Below are 21,830 nucleotides of genomic sequence, written 5' to 3'. Positions count from 1 at the left end.
ATGGCTGATGGGAGGTGAATAGATTGCTGTAATCAGAGATGGCTAAATGCTGTCTCTGGATGCAGCTGCAATCTATGCTATAGCCACATATAGACTGGCTGCTTAGCTGCAGCCAGAACCTCTGCAGAAATGCCTTCCCTGACTGCACACCCACTGTTTGACTTAGGGTTGATCATAGGCTCCGTTCGCATGAAACCGCTCAGATGAGTGGTTAAATGCAAACAGCTGCTTCTGTTTCCACATATTGTGTGCATACAGTGTTTATATCTGCTGGCAAGAATCTACTGATTCATGGCAGCGGTTGCCCCTGGCTGCCCATGTGCACCCAGGTGAATGTAGACTTAACAAACATCAACAAACAGATTATATGGTAAGTGCAAAAGTCCTGCTTTCTTTAACAATCATTAAAAGCTACAGGATCAGTAGTAATTTTGATATGATTGGGATGTCCAAAAGCAATTAAACTGGGGGGTGAGCAGCACAGCAAAACAAATGCCAACAGACAAAACAGAATAAAACAAAGGACAGCTTGCAGCTCAAAGTGCTGGCTGAAGACCCTTATGCCCAAAGCTGCCCAAAGCTGCCAGCAGATGAGGCCTGAAAATCCACCTGGTAAAACTTTGACCAAAGACCAGTCTTGCACATTTGCCCAATGCCTACAAGCCCAAGAAGAACCCACTGGCCTAGTAAGGTGGATCGAGAAAATAAAAAGTGGAACCAGCTCCTTAAAGTGATACTAAAGTCTCAATTTTTTAAAATTAAAAATAACAAACATGTCATACTTAACTGCCGTGTCTCTGGATTTGCACAGAGGATATGCACAGAGCATCCCTGATCCTCCTCTTCTCAGGTCCCTCTTCTGTGCTTTTGGCCCCTCCCTCCTGTTGAGAGCCCCCACAGCATGCAGCTTGCTATGGGGGCACCCGAGCCGAGCCACAGCTCCCTGTGTCCATTTAGACACGGAGCCCTGGCCTGGCCCTGCCCCTTTTCTCTCCACATTGGCTGACTAACTTTGATTGACAGCAGTGGGAGCCAATGGCTGTCTCAGCCAATGAGGAGGGGAGTCCCGGGCAGCCGAGACACTCCTACAACATCGTTGGATCTAGATGGGGCTCAGGTAAGTATTAGAGGGGCTGAGGGAGACAGCTGCACACAGAAGGCTTTTTAAGATAAAAAAACCTTTTACCTTTACAATCACTTTAAAACCATAGGGTTTATTAATGACCTGGCTAAGCCACCAAAAGATGGTGAAACGGGAAGCTGTCACCCCTTCACATGGACCATCATGAATGGCAATAAGAGAGTCAGAGGTATTAATGGAAGCAGTTGCTGAGAGGTAAACAACTACCGTACAAACTACATACAGGTAGTGAAGGGAATCGTCCTTCTGATTTACTGGACCTGGACAGAAAGATGGAAGAACAGTCTTCCCTTCAATACCTGGCAGCAATACTACCTTATCTTTGTGTAGGACCAACAGAACAAGGCTGCAAGCTCACATACATCTTGCAGTTGTGATGGCAATAAAGAATATCATTTTTTTTTTTTCCTTCTTCTTTTTCTTTTTTCTTCTCTCCTCTCTACCCTCTCCCACGCCAACTACACACTGACTAGCCGAACCACCCTGAATTATAGACCATGCTCTCATTAAACACCCATCCTTCCCCCCACCCCATAACCTATTCCTCCTGGTACTCTAGGGAATCTTCCACAGTTAAATTCCATTTAGTTTTTTTGCTAAAAGCCAGGTGGCATCACAACACCTAGAACATGCCTTTATCTATTTGTTTGAAATGTATAATTTTTTTGGAGATTTAAGAATCAATGTGACAACTAAGACCACTTATATTGTTTTTTTATCAATCAATTCCATAACTTGTAATACCCATGCGATTTACAACATGTTCTTCCTGTTGAATATGATTTGTAACCCTTTATTAAATAAAGAATGTTAAAAAAAAAGAAAAAGTTGTCCTTCAAAGAGCCAACAGAACCAAATTCAGATTCCATGGAGACACAGGAGGTTTGTACAGGAGGAGCCACATGAGAGACACCCTGTATAAAAGTCTAGACCAAAGAATGGAAAGATAATGATCTTTGTAATAAGATCATAAGGGCAAAGATTTGTCATTTGATGGTACTCAAGGCCAAATGCCAATACAGTCTTGATTGCAGAAAAGTCAGGATTCGTCCCACGAAGTATTACCTGGGGTGATCCTTTGCTTGCAAGAAGTGAAGTAATCCTTCTATATGTGATGGTAGGCCTTACAGGAGGTAGATTTCCTAGCTTTTAGAGGATAGAAATTACTGGATCATAGAGACCCCTGTCTCACAAGACCTGGGCTTCAACAGGCACACCATCAAAGTCAGTAACTGTGAAGCAGCAGCTTAATTAGGTCGGAGTACCACATCTGGCTGAGCTAGTCCAGAGCAATAGGTATTACTGGACTGTCCTCAATCTCAATCCTGCGGAGTAGATGCGGAAGGTGTTTTGAAAGAGGAAAAGCATTGATCAGATTGTAGTGAGTCTATGGAGCTACCATAGCATGCACTGCTGCTGCCAGAGGATCTCTGCATCTGGAGACAAACCTGTTCAGTTTGTTTGGTAAAACTGGGGGCCAGGAGGAACACCTGTGACACAGGTCTTGGAACACCTCTGAGTGTAGGGACCACTACCTCGGGTTCATACACTGTTGAATGAGGTCCATTGTCCACACCTAAAATGTGAACAGCGGACAAGGCTGGAATGTACATTTCTCCCCAGATTAGAATCCCCTCTACTTTTTTGCCACAGTCAGACTTCTGGTTCCTTCCTCATGGTTGATGTAAGCCACTGCTATGGTGTTGGCTGACTGGCTCCTGATGAGATGACCCTCCAGATAGAGTGTCCTAGATACAGCCAATTTGCTTGTAGCGCCAAACTGTTAATTGGGATATTAGATACCTACTGTACCAACAAGGTGTCTAGGACTCCTCCTTAGCCATACAGACTGGCAACCATTGTAATGATCTTCCATGACAGTCGGAGGAGGGATTTTCCCTGCTCCAAACCTAGATTCCTAAACTACCAGACTAGGTATAATCTCTTTTTGGATGCCAGGTTGATTGGTTTGTCAAGAGATTAAACCAATTTTGCCCATGATAACAGAATGTATTGAAGGGCTTTGAAGTGGAATTAAGCAAATACTGCAAGTGATGTGTTAGTTTCAATGCTGATTTCTGGAGGTTCAAAATCCACCAAACCTTTTTCAGGACTGGACTGTCAGCATTACATTGACAGTCAGAGGTTTAGCCAACTGTTCCGGCAATAGGAGATCATCTAGGTATCCCGCAATGGGAAATCTCTGTGAGCGTAGTAAGGTCAGACTGTACAAACTGATAGCGCTGAGTGCCCACAGAAAAACAAATATAGCGCTGATGCACTGGTAAAATGAAGACATGCAAGTACTCATCTTTGATTTCCACAAAGGCCAAAAAAATCTCTGATGGACGAGGTCTATGGCAGACTTGGTGGATTCAATGCGGAGCTTTTGAGTTTGAATGAAGACATGTAGAACCTTCAGGTCTAGGATGGAACAAATACCCACTTTTGGTTTTGGAACGGTGAAAAGATTGGAGCATGAAATTAATCTGGATGGAAGCAGAGACCTGAACACTGTGTAGCGCCTGAACACTATTTTCCCTAGCCAGGCACCCAAGATGCTTTCTGACCTGGTGTCCCCAAAGACCAACAGACATCCCTTTGATAAGTGGCGTTGTCTCTTCATAGTGAAGAGGACTTCTCTATTGGCTTGGAGGATTTAAAGGCCCAGGGTTTGCAGGGGTTTTGACATCTCCCTTAAAGCAAATTTCCACGTATCCATCTCCTCCCCCCTCCGGTGCCACATTTGGCACCTTTCAGGGGGGAACAGGTACCTGTTTTTGACAGATACCATTCCCCACTTCCAGAGATCGCAGCGCCGTCTCTTGGATGTTCGCCCCCACCCCTCCTTCCTTCGCCGCCAGGCCAATTAGAAAGCGCAGCTCGCTTCACACATGCGCAGTAGGGAGCCGGCTGTGAAGCCAAAAGCTTCACTGCCGGGTTCCCTTACAATGAATGGCAGCAGCTGCACCCGACAGATGATCTGAAGATCGGCTGGGGCACTGACATTGCGGGCTCCCTGGACAGGTAAGTGTCTATGTATTAAAAGTCAGCAGCTGCAATATTTGTAGAGATGCTGACTTTTCGTTTTTCGGGGGGGGGTGGGGGGGGGGTGGACTTCCTCTTTAAGCTTGGCTTTTGAGTGAGAAGCCTGGGTGAAATAAAAGGAACTGTTTTTGAGTTCAGAGGCAGAATAGGCTTCTTCTGCTGTGTACCAAAGAAAATCAAAAAGCTATTGCGCTGACTAGAACCCAGCAATCATTTAATGGGGCACATAAGAGGGTCAGGAGAGTGGTAGGGCTACACTAGGTGAAGTGGATGCAGCTCCTCTCAGATAAGGTCTTGAGATCCTAATGCACATATAAAGCATTTTATGGATTGCTGTTCTGCAGACCAACACTTAAGCCAGAAAATTCTTTGTATTTTCACTGACAGCAGACAACCACCTGCATAAGACTTCCATCCTCTTAGTACACTAGCAAAATAAATGAAGCATAATGGGAGAGTTTATAACTGGCTTTTTTTATTGCAAGTGTCCACTTCCTCCTACTGTCAGTATAACCCAATCAAATCGGTATAAATACTGATCGTGTGTCCCTTATTGAACAATAAAGAAACTTTTTTTATTCCAAGAATTCGCTAGTAGACTATTTTTTATTTATTTATTTATTATAATTTCACCTGAAATTGAACTTTAAACACCTAAAAGTAACACTGTAGACCGCATTAAAATATGTGTTGCAGCATTTTTTTTATACATGCATCTGCACTTATAGTTTTGTTTTGGTACCGCTACAACTGGCATGTACTTTGGTTGGAGGCCGAAGTGACATGAGGGCATCCCTTGCAGCTCTGATCGGAGCACACCTGAGTATTGAGGCAGGCGTGCAAGGCACAACGTAGCACGGGTGCCAGAAAAGTGGGTGGCTGGTGGTTACATATTGAGTTTGCCAGTGGAAGTGATGTCAGGGCTGTAGACAGAAGTCTTAGAGACACTCCAAGAGTAACCGTGGCCAACAGTCTGTAAGCTTGCAGCATTATGGGGCACAGCCCGTGAGGCAAATCTTAGATGCAGCAGTGAGGAGGCTATACCTCCAGTAGGGAGACAAGCCATTTGTCCAGAAGTCAAGCCAGGGCCAAGTACAGGTGCGCAGTCAGAGTGAGAGACGTGGTCCGGAGACAGGCCAGGATCAAGTACAGGTAAGCAGTCAGACTGAGAGACATGGTCCAGAAAAAAAGCCAGGGTCGTGCCTACACAGGTTACTGAGAGGAATTCCCTGTCTGCATGCTGGCACTGCCAGTGAAATTCACTTAATACAACTTTCTGTGATACGGTGGCAGCAATGCTTCATTGCTCCCGAATTCAGAGCAGAGTTATTGCACTCATGTAGGCTGTGCTTGCTGGCACTATAGTGGGGTGAAACATTTTTGGAGGACAAGTGGCCAATCACCATTGTCACTGCTGATTTACTAGCCCTGAGAGTCAGCACCTCACCACTCCTAGTCCTGCCCACTGCTTTCTCGATTGACAGCACTGCCTCTGTTGCTAAAACTCTCCCTCTGTGAGCTGCAGTGTCTGGGGAGCACACGAGATGCAAATGAAGAAGGATTTGGCTCAGCCAAGGAAGATAAAGAACATTTCCTGTTAATTTTATGAGAAACAAAAGGGGGGGGGGGGTTTCCGGCGCTCCGCAACATGTGATGTCTAAGGTAAATAGTACAATGGTAGCTATAATAGCACATTAAAATAAGGCAGGTAAATTCTAGAATGAGGAGGCAGCCATCCTCAGAGGGTGTCCATTACCTCTGTTGATAATCAATGTTGAAAAAAGGAGGGGTGTGGAGGCGTCAACTGTGGTAGCTTGTTTATTCAAAAATAAAAGTTCGTGTAACAATTACACTTACTGGTTCGCAGGGTGGAGGTGTTTCTTTGAGATGGAAAGTGTCCTGGGATGTGCTGTTATCTTGTTTCCGGCTCGGATTTCATTCCTTCAGGCGTCTGGGTGTGGAGTCTGTACACAGGCTGAACCGCTGCATCCAGTGCATGGAAAGCTCCACGCTGACCACTCTGGAGCGCGGAAGAGGAAATGACTTCACTGATGCACGGAAAACGTCCAGGCTGGTGTTGGGGATGATGCCTGTACTATCCCTGCATCATCCCCAACACCAGCCTGGACGCTTGCCGTGCATCAGTGAAGTCATTTCCTCTTCCGCACTCCAGCGTGGTCAGAGTGGAGCTTTCCATGCACTGGATGCAGCGGTTCAGCCTGTGTACAGACTCCACACCCAGACGCCTGAAGGATTGAAATCCGAGCCGGAAACAAGATAACAGCACATTCCAGGACACTTTCCATCTCAAAGAAACACCTCCACCCTGCGAACCAGTAAGTGTAATTGTTACACTAACTAACTTTTATTTTTGAATAAACAAGCTACCACAGTTGGCGCCTCCACACCCCTCCTTTTTTCAACATTGTTAATTTCATGAGGTTTGTGCATCACATATTAACTGGATTTGGTACTTGTTAAGCTTGTCATATAGGAACCTTTAGTTGTACTTGAGTGTTTAAAACTCGCAAAGATGTGCATAGATCCATAAATATACTGTAGGTGTAAGTTATCTCTAAATCTTTTGCAGTTAATAGGGGTACACATGTATAGAGATGAGATCTCAGTTTATTAAATGATTGATTGTTTGTTACCCAGCATTCTGCATAATTTATACTGATGTCTGTTATGCGTTGTGTATCTTGTAGTTTTGTTTTTTTTTTCTTGTCACATGACACTTTACAGGGAAGACATTGCTTTATTCATTCTATCCAATCTTCCAGCAATCCCAAATCAAGAATATTGCTGTGGTGCCCTGTGGTCATAACAGTGTATAACTAAATTAGGAGAACTTCAAATTCCACTGCATGTCTGGAAACAATAAGGCAGATGGTCATCCTGACATCATGGATCAGTGTTTCTTCCCTGTGATTTCAGGACAGCGTTTCCCCCATGCTGAAGTGATTATAGTTTGCTTTCCAGCAATAACTAATTGGCCCTTGTGCATTTGTTTAAATAAAATTGCATTCAGCTCAATACACCCTACACTCTGTCACTTGGGCTCAGAGGTGGATTTACTGCATTCCTTGGAACTGGCATGTTTAACTCATTGGGCCCCGTGCATCGGAGTTTCTGTGCCTAAAACGGACATTATTTAGCCGTAACTTCTGATCAAATCCAAACCTGCTCTGAGAAATGACAATTAGAATCTAAAGGTTTGAATGTGGTGGTCGAGGATATAACAGCAACCCTTTGTACTGACAATATGATACATGAGGCCATTTGTATCCTGGAATTCTTCCTTTTGTAACTTCCCAGACTGTCACTTTATTTCTTAGCTGTAGTCCTTGCCTCCATGTTTTAATCATTTCTTAATGATTTGGTGAAATACGGTGTACCTACATAATTATTACATTCTTTTTTGTTGTTGTCAAGATAAATTAGATGTTATTCGTTTTCATTACAGTGCTGACCTCCATTTGATGGAGAGTACACAGATAATGTAATACCTTCCTTTATTTTAAAACCATTTACTAAAAATGTAAGAGCAGTAAAGTGATACTAAAGTCTGGTTTCTGCTGTAATCCGACTTCCTGTTACAGGGTGGCTCCATGGTCCCACTGTATGTAAGAACCTCTCTTGCTCGGTCCCAAGATGGACTAGGGACTATGGTCTATGGGATTTGTAATGTGTATAGAGCAGTGCACATGACCACAACTAACGTGCACTGCATGTTCTAAACTAGTGGAAGTGAGGGGGAATAGGAGAGGTTTGCAGCTCATAAAGGGCATTACAAAGAAAAAGAAAAACACAGTAAGGCCTCATGTACACTGCAGCTGCTAAACTCACGTTTAGGAGCAGTTGGGCATTTTTTTTCAGTAGCCCATGAACTCTACTTAGTGTTATCTTATGTGTACATGTACACTTAATCGTTTATGTATAGTAGTTTAGAGGCAGTTGAGTTTACTGATGGTTTTTTGAAAACAGAAAAATCGCGTTCAGGACTGTAGTCTGCATTTGTAAACGCAGTAACCCACGATTATGCGCGTTTGCATTTATAAGCGTTTTTAACCACTTGTCGATCAGCCACTGCAGTTACACTGTGGCAGGTTGGCTCGGCTGTGAAAATCACCCTAGGTGAATGTCGGGCTCATACATGGCATCCTGTGGGCGCTTACATTGGCCAGCAGGGGGAGCCAATCAGCGGGTCTGGCAAACTAGATGTCCGCCGGCCACCAGCGATCGGTCCCCGCAGTAACAGAACGGGGATCTGTCTGTGTAAACAAGGCAAATCCATTCTGACAGGGAGATCACACAGATCCTGTCTTTCTGCTATGCAGGAAGATGGATCTGTGTGTTGTTACAGTGAGCCCTTCCCCCATACAGTTAGAACACAGTGAGGGAACACAGTTAACCCCTTGATCGCCCCTGATGTTAACCCCTTCCCTGCCAGTGTCATTAGTACAATAACAGTGCATATTTTTAGCACTGAATACTGTAGTAATGTCACTGGTTCCCAAAAAAGTGTCAAAGGTGTCCGATCTGTCCACCGCAATGTCGCAGTCTCGCTAAAAATCACTGATCTCTGCCATTACTAGTAAAAAAGAAATAAATAATAAAAATGCCATAAATCTATCCCCTATTTTGTAGACACTGTAACTTTTGCGCAAACCAATCAATATACGCTTATTAGGATTTTTTTTACCAAAAATATGTAGCAGAATACAAATTGGCCTGATTGGATGAATACATAGTTACATAGTTACATAGTTAGGTTGAAAAAAGACACAAGTCCATCCAGTTCAACCTTAACCCATTGGAAATGTTTTATAGCAGAAAGTAAAAATGTGGGGGTTTTTTTCAAAATTGTCGGTCTTTTTTGTGTTTAGCGTAAAAAATAAAAACCACAGAGGTGATCAAATACCACCAAAAGAAAGCTCTATTTGTGGGGAAAAAAATTACTTTTTTTTTTGGGTACAACGTCGCACGGCTGCACAATTGTTAGTTCAAATGATGCAGTGCCGTATCGCAAAAAAATGGCCTAGTCATTAAGGGGGTAAATCATTCCAGGGCTAAAGTGGTTAAAGAGGAACATGTAAAATGTGGAAGAAATACAATTTTTACCACATGCTGTTGCCTGCAAGCAAGGGGGGAGTGAGAGAGAGGGAGAGAGAGAGAGGAGGAGAGGGGGAGAGAGCGAGAGGGAAGGAGAGAGGCGGGGGAGAGAGAGGTAGAGAGGCGGGGGGGAGAGAGAGAGAGGAGGAGAGAGGGAGAGAAAGAGGGGGGAGAGGGAGAGAGAGGAGGAGAGAGGGAGAGAAAGAGGGGGGAGAGGGAGAGAGGCGGGGGAGAGGGATAGAGAGGAGGAGAGAGGCGGGGGGAGAGGGAGGGGGAGAGAGAGGCAGGGGAGAGAGAGAGGGGGGGAGAGAGGCAGGGGAGAGAGAGAGGGGGGGAGAGAGGGGGGAGAGGGAGAGAGGGGGGAGAGGGAGCGAGAGGGAAGGAGAGAGGCGGGGATGAGGGAGAGGGAGAGAGGGGGAGAGGGAGAGAGGTGGGGGAAAGGGAGAGAGAGAGAGAGGGAGAGAGGCGGGGGAGAGGGAGAGAGAGGGAGAGGGAGGGAGAGGGAGAGAGAGGAGGAGAGAGGGAGAGGGAGAGAGAGGAGGAGAGAGGGAGAGAGGGGGGGCAGAGGGAGAGAGAAGAGGAGAGGGGGAGAAAGAGAGGGGGAGAGGGAGAGAGAGAGGGGGAGGGGGAGAGAGGGGGAGAGGGAGTGAGAGGCTGGGGGAGAGGGAGAGAGAGAGAGGAGGGAGAGAGAGCGAGAGGGAAGGAGAGAGGCGGGGGTGAGGGAGAGGGAGAGAGGGGGAGAGGGAGAGAGGTGGGGGGAAAGGGAGAGAGAGAGAGGGAGAGAGAGAGGGAGAGAGGCGGGGGAGGGAGGGAGAGAGAGAGGGGGAGGGGGAGAGAGGCGGGGGAGAGGGAGAGGGAGGGAGAGGGAGAGAGAGGAGGAGAGGGGGGGGCAGAGGGAGAGAGAAGAGGAGAGGGGGAGAAAGAGAGGGGGAGAGGGAGAGAGAGAGGGAGGGAGGGAGAGGGGGGGAGAGGGAGAGACAGAGGGGGAGAGAGATAGACAGAGGGGGAGAGAGAGGGGAGGGGGAGATAGAGGGGAGAAAGATAGACAGAGGGAGAGAGGGGGGAGGGGGAGAGAGGGAGAGAGATAGATAGAGGGGGGAGAGAGAGAGGGGGGAGAGGGGAGAGAGAGGGAAGGGGGGAGAGGTAGGGAGAGGGAAGGGGGAGAGGGAGGAGAGAAAGAGAGGGGGAGAGAGATGGGGAGGGAGAGAGGGATAGAGGGGGAGATAGGGAGAGGGAGAGAGAGGGAGAGAGAGAGGGGGAGAGAGAGAGGGGAGAGAGAGAGGGGAGAGGTAGAAAGGGAGACAGAGAGAGAGGAGGGGAGAGAGATGGGATCCATAGTTAAAGCACACTGTCTCTCTGCTGCTGCTCTCTCTTCTCTCACAAAATGGCTGAAATAGTTAATAATACTTGTTTTTCATGCACTGTGGGCATTTGGGAGGGTCTCCTGAGGTTATCTTTAACCACTTCAATACAGGGCTTTCAGCGCTGTCACACTTTGAATGACAACACTGTACCCAAATTAAATTTTTGATCATTTTTTTTCGCACAAATAGAGCTTTCTTTTGGTGGTATTTGATCACCTCTGCGGTTTTTATTGTTTGCGCTATAAACAAAAAAAGACCTACAATTTTGAAAAAGAAACACAATATTTTTTACTTTTTGCTATAATAAATATCCTAAATTTTTTTAAAACAAAACACATTTTTTTCTCAGTTTAGGCCGATATATATTCTTCTACATATTTTTGTTAAAAAAATTGCAATAAGCGTATATTGATTGGTTTGCGCAAAAGTTATAGCGCCTACAAAATAGGTTATTGATTTATGGCATTTTTATTATTATTTTTTTTTTTTTACTAGTAATGACAGTGGTCTGCGATTTTTATCGTGACTGCAACATTGTGGCAGATAGATCGGACACTTTTGACACTTTTTTGAAACCATGGACATTTATACAGCGATCAGTGCTATAAATAGCCACTGATTACTGTATAAATGTCACTGGCAGAGAAGGGGTTAACACTAGGGGCAATCAAGGGGTTAAATGTGTTCCCTGACTGTGTGTTCTAACTGTGGGGGGGATGAGACTGACTGGGGGAGGAGACCAATCGGTGTTCCTATATAATAGGAACACATGATCTGTCTCCGCTCCCCTGACAGGACGTGGATCTGTGTGTTTACGCTTTTATGGCGGCGTTTATGCGTTCAAACGCTCATAAATGCCGCTAGACACTGTATGTAAAAGGGGCAAATGAATGTTTTTAAACATCGGTTACTAGCTGTCAAGTTTCCAGCATTAGAAGAGCTTTTCAAACGTCCTGTGTGCATGAAGCCTAATACATTTCAGGAGAAATAGATTACAGGGCCATTTAGTAGTGGATGTGTATGGATTGTTTTTGGAGAATAAGGATATTGTTTAGTGTCACTTTAAGTTGGATCTTTCATTAAAATGAACACTTCAGGTTAATCAATAGTGTTAGCATTACCAAGCCACAACAAATGACCCTACCACTACAGCGTCAAAACTGAAAGAAGAGCCTATATACTTTTTCCTACCTTCTAATACATGGTCAACTGGAAAGATACAGTATATTGCCTCTTCTTTTAACCATTTGCCATCCACCCCATAGCAGTTTTACTGCTACAGGGCAGCAGCTGTGCGCCCGATCACGTATATATCCGTGATTCCGAACTTCCGCCTGCAGGGGACACGCACGCACCACTGGCTGGCCACTTCTGTTGTGATAATTCACAGCAGAAGCCAATCTGCGGATGTCGGGAACTCAATGTCCTCTGGCACCCATTGACTGTCTGTAAACAACACAGAACGGGGATCCGCCTCTGTAAACAAGGCAGATCGCCCTTCTAACAGGGGGGAAAGGAATGGATTCTGTGTTCCTGCAAAGCAGGGACTAGAATCTATTACTTGTCCTAGTAAAAGCAGCACACAGTTAACACACAAACACTGGCTAGGAACACAGTTAACCCATTATTCGCCCTAGATGTTAACCCCTTCCCAGCCAGAGTCATTAATACAGTGACATATTTATAGCACTGATCACTGTATTAGTGTCACTGGTTCCAATTGTCAAAAGTTGCTGATTCCCACCATTGCTAGCAAAAAAATTAAATAAATAAAAATTTCATAAATATGTTGCATAGTTTGTAGACGCTATAATGTTCACGTAAACCTATGAATATACGCTTATTGGGAATTTTTTTAACCAAAAACATGTAGCAAAATACATATTGGCCAAAATTTATGAAGACATTAGATTTTTTTAATTTTTTTTATTGGATGTGTTTTATAGCAGAAAGTAAAAAAAAAAAAAAAAAAAAAAAAGAAGTTTTTTTTTTTTATTCAAAATTATCTGACTTTTTTTGCTTACAGCACAAAAAAAAACCCAGTAGTGATCAAATACCACCAAAAGAAAGCTCTACTTGTGGGAAAAAATTACATAAATTTTATTTGGGTACAGTGTTGCACGACTGCACCATTGTCAGTTAAAGTAACACAGTGGCCTGGTCATGAATGGGGGTAAACCTTTACGGAGCTGAAGTGGATAAAAATTAACACTTCATGTTAATCAGTAGGACAAGTGTCAGCATTACCAAGCCACATTAAATGATCCTATCACTACAGGGTCAAAACTAAAAGATGAGGCAATATGCTTAACTTTTACTGCCTTTAAATACATGGTTCACTGGAAAGATATGTATATTGCCTATTCTTTTAAAGACATTGCTTCTTTCAGTTTTTTACTATTTTGAGTGCAAAAATACCTTTAGCTTTCCATGTATAAAAAAAATCTGTTTATCCAGGGCAAGCATATGTACATTGATGCCCAGTCAGCCCTTTAATTTTTATATATTTCAGTTAGTTTAGTTATTGTAGGGTAACTCAGGGGTATTTTACTTTAATGGTTTTCTGAATAGTACCTGTGCCGAGTGAGCATAGGCGTGTGCACAGGGGGTGCCTGGGCACACCCTAATCACCCTGTGCGGTGCCGATGCTTCCTGGTGCCCTTTGTCTCCCCCCCCTGCAGTGCTGCCAGCTTCCCTCCTTTCCTCTTGCGCCCTCTGCTGCGGGAGATACTTCAGGATGGAGGACTGAATTAACACAGTGAGTGATCTGTACTGATCGCTCCTGTGTTCGTTCCTAACTGAAGCATAGTAAATTATGCTTCCAGGGCATAGTGAAAGGGGCTCCTAAAAAAATGTAAATAAATAATAAGAAATTAATAAAAATTAATAAAAATAAAAACTGACACTGTCCACTGCGCTACTGATACCAATCTATGCTCCACTGCTCTCCTGAAATACACGCATGTGTCTTTGTGCTCTGGAGTGCACAACCTAATGCAATAGGCTGCGCACACCAATGCGAGCGACTGACCTCCTGTGCTTAGTAAGCAGCAGGGCAAATACTCAGCATGGGACCCTGAAACTAGTGGAGATCACTGCAGTAGCGGTTCCTACAACAGTGATTTCACAGTTATGACACATACATACTTTGGTCCAGCTGGGCAAAAATTGCAATATCTGGAATTCAGCTTTAAAGAAGTAGGAAATATTACAATGCATTTATAAGTAAAATGTATATTTTTTATTATTCCGTGTATTATTTTGATGGTTAGGAAATATAATGTAATCTTCCATCTGTCATGTCTGCCTTTCTTATTTTCTATCATCATCTTTCTTATTTATTTGACATCATTCTACTTTTCACCTCTATATATTTCACTATTTTGCTTTTGGTATGGGTTTATTTTCGCATATAGCCACTTCTCCCTATCTGCCTTTGTCTGCCTTTCCTCTCGCTTGCCATGAATATTAGAAATATGCGCAGTTGTGCCCTTTGATGTTTCCCACGCACCTTGTCCAAATCCATTAGTATCTGGTAGAACAAGAAACAGAGTTAATACAGGTCACATTCTTGGGTCTTAGGTAAAGAAACACAAGTTAGCGGGCTTCCTCTGCATGTCTGACTTCTACCAAGTGTCTGATTCTTGTTGTGTCTTTGGGGGTAACTCAATTCTGTAACATATTCAGCCTTCCCCAGCTGTTCAAACCAGCCCTTTGTTTTGCTCCTTGGCTCTTGTGAATTGACAAAAAACAGATAAAATTTTAACTCTTCTATTATCAAAGGAACCAGCTTAATGCTGAGGGGGCGGGGGATTACAAAACATAATAACTTGGCATATTTTGTGGTTTGCTCTCAAAATTGTCTCCATCTGCTCCATATTATTATGCGGCTGCTTAAAAACAAGCTTAAAAAGGGGCGTACTTCATCCCAGGTAGCAGGAAAATGGAACTGACTTTCAAATTAGGAAACGTAAAGAGACCTCAAACTAAAACGGAATGCCCTCTATACCACTGAAGCCTATAGCATTGGCATTATGTAGTTCAATTGCATATTTAAAGTGTATGATAAAGTGGTTGTAAACCCTCACACACACCCAGTGAAGTGATTGGCCTAAGGGGGGTCTTACAGAGATGTCCCAAATCCTCCTACATAAGTTGTATCTACAGCCATCTTTCCCCTACATCTATTCAAAGTGCAGAGTTTACACAGGATCTCTCAGCTCTAAAAAGCAGGGGGTGGAGAGCTGAAGTTACATCAGTTTGGAGAGCTCTAAAAGCTGATTGGAGGGGAGGGAGATACACCTCCTTCACACAGCACACAGGAACAGAGCTGAGGCCATCACAGGCTGTGACCTCCCCGTCACCATTTTTCTATTGGTGTCAGGAAAACTCATCAGAAGTGACTCATCAGTGTTGCCAACCTACCAGATTGAAATTTACTGACATGACACCCATAGTTTACTGGCACGGCCACATTTTTACTGGCATGTCCAAAAATTACAGTTTTAAGTTTAAATTTCAATATTTATGCTACAAACAAGTGCAATATGCAATTAGCAATGTGATGTAAGGTAGATAATTAAGGCAAAAAACATATTTTTTATTTTATTTTCGATATAGTAAGTACATACAGTAGCTCAGGGACAGGACTCAGGAGGGAAAGAAATTACAATGGGAAGGCACACATATATGAAATTGACACTCACAGTGACACTGACAGCAGTGTGCAGCAGCACAGATGATGATGACATCTCACCGACACAACACGTCACCTTCTGAATCACAGTGACCGTCTCTCTCTACGCCAGGTGGTCCCTTCAGTCCACTCCAGTCCAAACAGCACTGACAGTCCCACTCCTGTCCTGCAGACCCGCACACGAGGTTCCGACTGCTCCACTCAGCTCCCTTGCACTATGAGATCACATGACCTGCTCAGGCACCACCTCCATCCAGACCCGTCCCCCCAATGGCTCCGCCTGAACTCACTGTAGCAGGCACTCGGATGGTCTCCGAGCATCACAGCCATATTTTTTTTCTACTGGCTACCTTGTTTTGTCAATGGTATTTACTGTCAGGAGAAAAGTGTCAGTTTTTTACTGGCTGCCAGTAAAAATATTGATGCTTGGCAACACTGTGACTCATGCTTATAGCAGAGGAATGAAATAGCAGACAGAAATTACACTTGGAAGAGAGCTTACGATCGCTACTGTGCCTAATAGGAATTTTTTATGCTAATTTTATCTTTCTGGCATGTAAGTGCATTACTTTTTAACCACTTCAGCCCCGGAAGATTCTACCCCCTTCCTGACCAGAGCACTTTTTGCGATTCGGCACTGCGTTGCTTTAACTGACAATTGCGCGGTCGTGCGATGTTGCACCCAAACAAAATTGACGTCCTTTTTTTTCCACAAATAGAACTTTCTTTTGGTATATTTCATCACCTCTGCGGTTTTTATTTTTTGCGCTATAAACAAAAAAAGAGCGACAATTTTGAAAAAAAACACAATATTTTTTACTTTTTGCTATAATAAATATCTCCCAAAAATATATAAAAAAAACAATTTATTTCCTCAGTTTAGGCCGATATGTATTCTTCTACATATTTTTGGTAAAAAAAAAATCGCAATAAGCGTATATTGATTGGTTTGCGCAAAAGTTATAGCGCCTACAAAATAGGGGATAGTTTTATGGCATTTTTATTATTAATTTTTTTTTTTACTAGTAATGGCGGAGATCTGTGATTTTTATCGGGACTGCGACATTATGGCGGACACATCTGACAATTTTGACACATTTTTGGAACCATTGGCATTAATACAGCGATCAGTGCTATAAAAAAATGCATTGATTACTGTAAAAATGTCACTAATTGTGTTCCCTGTTTGTGTTTCTAACTGAAGGGGGGAGGGGACTGTGCAGGGGAAGAGATATATCGCTGTTCATACTCTGTATGAACAGAGGAGTTGTCACTTCTCCCCTCAGAGAAGCGGAAACTGTGTTTACACACACAGATCCCGGTTCTCCGTGTCTCAGCGGAAATCACGGGAGCCCGGCAGTGATCGTGAACGCCGGGCACTTGCATCGACTCTGGGGGCGTGCATCCTCCGGCAGCGTGTGCGCCTAGTGGCCACAGGGCGAAGTGACGTAACATAGCGTCGCTTCGCCCAGCAGTGCCATTCTGCCGCAGTGAAATGGCAGTGAAAGCCCAATCATAAAGGTTTTACACTATTTGGCATCTTATCTTTTTGTTGGGGTACATCATCCGGTACTATGGTTTGAGACAAGAGGAATGTCGGTTTACCCACTGGCTACTTAGAGTGATCTCCTTCGTCTTCCATATGCTGGATACTGACCTGATGGAGTATATGAGATACATGAGCCTCTCTTGACCCCCCGGTAATAGGTGGTCAATGCTGTCTGGTAAGAGCACATCCATTAATTGGTGGTGGTGTATTCACAAGGTGGAGGAACATGTTGGTGACTGTGGCATCCAAGACATGTGGACACGTGTATATTGTTTATGAACTATTATTATAGTGTCACGTTACTGACACCTGGACTCACTGAACTATATTTATTTAAGTGCAACACAATATAGAGGGATATGCTTTGTTCATATTTCATGTTTGAGGTTTACAACCAATTTAACCCCAAACTGAAAATCACAATTTTGCAGGTCATGTTTGTCAAGTTTGTTTTCTTCATGGGGAATAGTCATTCATATAACCAAAACATTCTTACAATTAAACAAATGTGTTCAAAAAATAGTTCATTAGTATTTACCTCTTTGATGTCTTTGGGTGTCTTTTGGGTTCACAACATCTCCATTGAACTGTGTTGATCTGCATAGATCAACACAGGCTCAACACAAGGGCACTAAGAAATCAATTGTTTTGTTTCCACCCCCATTCACATCACAATGGTGGTTTGGTTGCAATGTGCTGCATAAAAATGCAAACATGCTGCATAAACATAGAAAAGTGACGGCAGAAAAAAGACCGAGTGGTCCACCAAGTCTGCCTGTTTTTTTTGCTTTGTTTTTTTGTATTGTGTTTAGGGTTTTTTTTTTTTTCGTTAACTTTTTTGTCTGAGTATAGATCTATATTTGTCCCAAGCATGTTTATATGCAGCGCAATTTACTATAACACGTTGCAGCACGCTGCAGTACATAGACTTGAATGAAGTATCAGGTTGGGATACTTCAATAAGGTTAAAAGAAATTAAAAGGCTGGTGTTGTAGAAATACAAAGCACTACTACAGACACCAGCCTGCATGTGTTTTAGCCCATGACTAGTGTGAATGAGCCAATCTGGTGTATCAAAGCTAAGAATTTTGTTCTGGGGCTAGTGTTCATTGGCTTCTTAAAGATAGTGCAGTTTTAATTAAATATTAAAAAAAACACAGGGTGAAATGGTATGCTTAGTGCTGTAGTAATATCAATAAATTATTGATCCACTGAGGTTTGCACAGTAAGCTGACATACTAAATACTAGACCAAGTGGGCTTTTTAGGCCAACACTGACTTCTTTTTACCTTTAATCCAGCACTAAATAGATTTGTGTTGGGTGGGTAAGTGGATAAGGTTAAAAGGTTTATTTTCACACACACATATATACAGGCATACCCCACTTTTAAGTACACTATGGTGTTTATTTACTAAAGCTGGAAAGTGCAAAATCAGGCTCACTTCTGCATACCAATGAGCATCCAGGTTTTATTACCAAAGCTTAATTGAACAAGCTGGGGTTAGAAGCTCATTGGACTTCACTCTCTTGTGCACCTGTTTCAAAGACCTATTCCTAGGTCTAGGAACGCTTGATCTGATGGGGCGTGGCCTGGACATGGCGGTGTGAAGACACGCTATAGTGGAGTTCCGGGACTACCATGCTCTCCGCGACCAAATAATAGCCGACTAATAGGTGCTACCGCGGCATGAGGACAACTCGGGAGTACAAGACACGATCTACAATAAGGAGAGCCCAGCCTCCTGCCTCTCGTACCGTACAGGGAGATATCCAGCAATATTTTGTCCCATCTCCACGAGAGTCTCCAGGCGCTACAGTGGCTGCTTTACGTAACTCAAACCGGGCTGTCAGTATTAAGCCGAGCCTGCCTGCTCCACCCCTTATGCCGGACCCTAAGTTGGAAATCCCGGCGTCTTCACATCATGCGCAGGCGGAAGCCAGTGACCCCCTGCAAGCTGAGGATACAGGCAGTGTGGAAGGAGACATCCGAGCATTGCTGAGAGAGCTTCCCACAACGCCGGGATATCGAGGCCCTGATTCTCCGTGTAGAGGAGTCACATCGCCAGGACATTCAAGCGGTAAGAACAGATATTGAAAGACTCGCGGAGAGGGTGAGCATAGGAGAGGGAAATGTGTCCTCCCTCGAACAGCAGGTAAAAGCTATTGAAAGAAAACAGTCTATCCAGGCAGATACAGCGTTGGATTTACAGCTCCATATGGAGGTTTTGGAAGATAGAAGCCGGCGGAACAATCTGCGGCTTCGGGGTATCCCTGAAGAGACGGAGGTAGAAGATCTCCAGAAAATAGTGAATACTATATTCCAGACGGCCTTAAAATTCCCCCAGATGATGGTTGAGTTAGATAGGGTCCATAGAGCTCTGGGCCCTAAATCAAGAGATCCAGAGAGACCTAGAGATGTTATATGCCGACTATATAACTATTCACAGAAGCAGCAGATACTTAGGGCTGCGTGGGGAGCAGGGAATATTGACTTTGAGGGGAACTCTATTAAAATCTTGTCGGATCTATCTCGGGCTACCCTCCAGCGCAGAGCAGTCCTGCGGCCAATTTTAGATCTGGCTAGAGAACAGGGGTACACATACAGATGGGGATACCCATTGGCGGTGACATTTCGTAAGGCATCATCTTCATATCTGTACACCTACAGATCTCCCGGGACTATTTGCTTTTATAGAAGTGCCACCTATTCAGATTCCCAATTGGCTCTTTTACATTCCACATATGGGGGGTAGATCGGGCCCCCAGAGTAAGCAAGGTCGTGGAAATCATACTCAAGTGCTACAACAACAGCAGCCTTAATGCGGACCCAAAGCTCCTGCAGGGCACAGAATTAAGAACCAGAACCTTTTGCTCATTTGAGTGAAAAGGTGACAGAGAGGACATTAGTGGACATTTTTCACAATCCCTCCTATCCTAGATCTGTAAATTTTGGCCCCTGCCATATGTATTAAGATAAGCACCCTGGAATTTTTGAGAGGATGCTATAGGTTATTGGCGTTTTAGGATAGGATACGAATGTATTCACTTATTGAACTGGGAAGCGGTAGGCTCTTTATTTAGGATGCGTTAAGAAGATAGTTAATTACATTCAGTGTTGGGCATATGCCCTTTTTTTTTTTTTTTCCTGTAATTATTTAGGAGGGCCTGCACCTGTTGCCTCATAGCACTTGTTAGGTAATTAATCATTCACATTTGAAAGGGTATTTCCCTTTCTCTTTCTCCTTAGCACAAATGGAATTTGTCTTTAAGGGCTCGTTAGTAACACGAATTTGTTATGTTGCGATTTGTGCAACTTAAAAGGATATAGTCCTTTTTTTTTTTTTTTTTGTAAGTTTACATTTGGATGTAACAATTACACGGGTTTTTGTTTTTTTTTGGTTTTTTTTGTTTTTGTTTTTTTATAGACACTTGGGTATCACTGCGTTTTTTGAGATGCAGTCTCTGCAACTCGTATTTGATGAATTTTTCTTTTTTTTTTTTTCCTTTTTAACACTTATTTGTGTTTTAAGCTATTGAGGCAACGAGTGTTTTCTCCCTCCCCCTAAAATGTCAATGGTACTTGTTTTTCTTTAGAATCTGTGTGCTTTTTTAAGTTAAGCTCGTTAGTAGCAATATTTTGTTTAGCTGTAGCCTCTTTAATATATATATGATATATTTTGTAAGACACCCCCTTTTTTTTCTTTTTTTTAATTTTGGGGTGTTGTCTAGTATATATTAATGTAAAGACGCTTAAGCTGGGTTTGGAAGTAGAAGAACCAGAAGAAATATGAGTGCATAGGTCCGCTTTGGTTATATATTGGGGTTCTCCCCTCTCCTCCCTTTTTTTTTTTTTTGTGCAGGGGCCTTTACCTTTTGCTCTATAGCACTTGATAGGTAATTAACCACCACACTTGGAAGGATATTTCCCTTCTCTCGTTTTTTAAAGCTTGTATGGAATTTGTTATATTTATTTATTTTTTAAGGGCACGTTAGCAACACGATTTTGTTATGTTGCGGTTTCTGCAACTTAAAAAGGATATCGTTTTTTTTTTTTTATACTTGGATGTAATAATTACGGTACACAAGGATTTTCTTTTTTTTTTTTTTTTTTAGCACTTATTTGTGTTTTAATCTATTGAAGCAACAGGTGTTTTTTCCCCTCTTTTAAAATGTTAATGGATTTTTTTTTTTTTTTCCTCCGGATACAATGACTAAAATTAATATTTCAGGGTTTTTTTTGGGTACATATATGTGTATGCGTGGGTAGGTGTGTGTACATATATATATATATATATATATATATATATATATATATATGTGGGTATGCATATTTTGTACCCTGCTTTGTGCCTCCTGGAATAGGGGATAGGTTATATGACTAGGTCGTACCTAAGTCCTCCTGTTAATTATCTGTCGGTGGTATTGTAGATATTAGAAAAGGAAGAGAGACAAATATAATAAATAGTTTAGATAAAATTAAATAGGGGGCCCCCTTTCTAGAAGGTGACTGGAAGGTGTGTATAGTAGAGAAGATCGGCACCTCCCCTACTTGAAATTGTAGAGGTGGGCCCTATGGAGTTATACATATAATCTTTATTTTGATTTAAAAGGTCTATCAAAGAAGAGAGAGGATCTTAGAAAAGGGAAACCCTCAGATATTGAGGGGAATCTACCATATGCTTTAGATTATAAGCTGCCAATTACACGATAGTACCCTCATGACCCGCAAGTTGATACCGTGTAGTAGCATAAGTATTCCTATATGCCGTTCAATATAATTTAGAAGGTCGGCTCCTTTCTATTTTTATTTTCTATATATTCTTTGTAGATGGTCGGGTGGGACAGGTATACCCGGAGCTCTACCTCCGACCATTTTTGTCCACAACCCCACATAGGCCAACGCTCAAGTACCGGGT

General features: G+C 43.1%; 1 protein-coding gene across 4 annotated transcripts in view; it reads left to right on the top strand.

The window, feature by feature from the left end:
- KIAA2012 (KIAA2012 ortholog) overlaps positions 1-21,830 on the top strand; it is a 313,387-nt gene that overhangs the window by 180,588 nt on the left and 110,969 nt on the right. The window lies entirely within an intron of this gene.

This window comes from Aquarana catesbeiana, linkage group LG06 (assembly GCF_042186555.1).
Source record: "Aquarana catesbeiana isolate 2022-GZ linkage group LG06, ASM4218655v1, whole genome shotgun sequence".
Classification (NCBI taxonomy): Eukaryota; Metazoa; Chordata; class Amphibia; order Anura; family Ranidae; genus Aquarana; species Aquarana catesbeiana.
Note: the sequence above shows the minus strand (reverse complement) of the source record. Positions and strands in the feature narration are given on the sequence as shown.